The sequence below is a fragment of the Dioscorea cayenensis genome, chromosome 16, assembly GCF_009730915.1.
Source record: "Dioscorea cayenensis subsp. rotundata cultivar TDr96_F1 chromosome 16, TDr96_F1_v2_PseudoChromosome.rev07_lg8_w22 25.fasta, whole genome shotgun sequence".
Taxonomy (NCBI): Eukaryota; Viridiplantae; Streptophyta; class Magnoliopsida; order Dioscoreales; family Dioscoreaceae; genus Dioscorea; species Dioscorea cayenensis.
This window is the reverse complement of record NC_052486.1, coordinates 5683011-5685055: the sequence shown is the minus strand read 5'-3', so window position 1 is coordinate 5685055 and position 2045 is coordinate 5683011. Positions and strand designations below refer to the sequence as shown.

General features: G+C 41.5%; 1 non-coding gene across 1 annotated transcript; it reads left to right on the top strand.

Moving 5' to 3' along the window:
* The first annotated feature begins 546 nt into the window (after positions 1 to 546).
* On the top strand, positions 547 to 653 carry LOC120279847. Its single transcript, XR_005542148.1, has one exon. It is a non-coding gene; the product is annotated as a small nucleolar RNA R71 (small nucleolar RNA).
* The last annotated feature ends 1392 nt before the right edge of the window (positions 654 to 2045 follow it).

The window sequence follows — 2045 nt, the reverse complement described above, 5'->3', positions numbered from 1 at the left end:
ACAATCGTTTCAAGTGCAAAAAGCCTCTATTATGGTTTCTAACTAATGCATTAATGAGTCGTGGAGATCCTTAAATACATGGTCCCCAATCTAAGGTTAACTATGTCTAACACTATACATGCCCCGGAGGAGGAATTGAATAACCTCTCAACCTCGCACTTGTATAGAATCGCAATGAGTTCTAGGGATTCCAAGTGATAAATCCTCTTCCGATATGTAGACCTAACCCTTTGGTCTAGATGGAAGGTCCCTAGCCACAATTAAGTCCTAGGTGCTAATATAACTTCAACGCTTCATTTCAACTTCTTACTTAACGATTCCACTTGAGCCACCAATGAAGTTACTGCATCTATTTCATGGAGCCCGGCCACCTTTTTCATTTCCTGGGCATTCCACTGATAACTATTCATGGCCATGTCTTCCACTAACTGTAAGGCTTCTTCCGGGGTTTTACTTCCCATTATACCTCCTGCGGTGGCATCTAACAATTGCCTTGTACTCGAATTCAACTTATTGTAGAAAGTCTGAATAATCATCCATTCGGGAAATCCGTGCTGTAAGCACCTCCGCAGAAGATCCTTGAAGCGCTCCCATGTCTCAAACAATGACTCCAACGCTATCTGTACAAATGATGAAATCTCATTGCAAAGCTTGGCCGACTTCCCCGGAGGAAAGTATCTATCAAGAAAAGCTTTGACCATCTCAATGCACGTCGTGATGGAGGCCTTGGGCAAAGAATGTAGCCACTACTTGGCTCTTCCCTTGAGAGAGAATGGGAAAGCCCTCAATCTGATAGCATCATCTGATACACCATTAATCTTTAGCATATCATAAACTTCCAAGAAGTTCTCTATATGGTTGTTTGGATACTCATTGGCTAAACCATTGAACTTCGTTGTTTGCTGAATCATTTAGATGAATGCCATCTTTAGCTTGAGGTTCGGAGCTGTAATCAGGGGTCGCACAATACTCGATTGTGTGCCTAAAACTGAGGGTCTAGCATAATCGGAAAGTATCCTCTGTTGCTCATTCTGTTCTTCCATATTATCTGACCCTTCCACTTCTATCTCAGCTTGATTAGATGATTCTTGTACATGTTCCTTTCCCCTTCTTCTGAGTGTACGTTCAAGTTCAGGATCTCCTTCAATCAATATCGAAGGGTTCCCTCGGGTCATAACCTAGAGCTGCAACAAATGAAAGAAAACAAAATCAGAATGATGATAGAAAAGAAGATGTGAAATAGAATGAATGAATGAATAGCTAAGAAAACAAAGTGCAAAGTATCTCTAGATGGCTACTCCCCGACAACGGCGCCAAAAACTTGACAACGGCCCTTGCGTATGTCCTGCAAGTGCATAGGTTTGTCGAAGTAACAAATCCCAGATAAGTGGGTATCATATCCACAGGGAGTTAGGAATAAAAACACTTAAATTGTTTCTTAACTAAACGAAAAGTGAATAGTGATTTGTGTGATAAAATGTGATGTAACAAAAGTAAAAGAAACAATAGAAAGAGTGCAAGCAAAGGAGAGGTAAGGCAATCGATTTAAGTGGGGTACCCAGATATTGTTCCGCCTAAGACAATCATTTCAAGAGCTAAAACCCTCTATTATGCTTTCTAATTAATGCATTAATGAGTCGTAGAGATCCTTAAATACATGGACCCAAATCTATGGTCAACCATGCCTAACTCTATACATGTCCCGGAGGAGAAATTGAATAACCTCTCAACCTCATACTCGTATAGAATCGCAATGAGTTCTACGAATTTCAAGTGATAAATCCTCTTCCTAGATGTAGACCTAACCCTTTGGTCTAAATTGAAGGTCTCTAGCCACAATTAAGTCGTAGGTGCTAAAATCACTTCAACGCTTCACTCCATTGCCCCTGCAACTAAGCCCCAACGGAAGGTTATCCCTTAGCCCATTCACTCTACTATGACCGCAAAGAGATCGAACAAATGGAGATAGAATAAATCACAACGGAGGGGAAAGGGGACGCACCCCTACCTCTCGACTCACCCTCTCAACCCTCTCCAATCTAGCT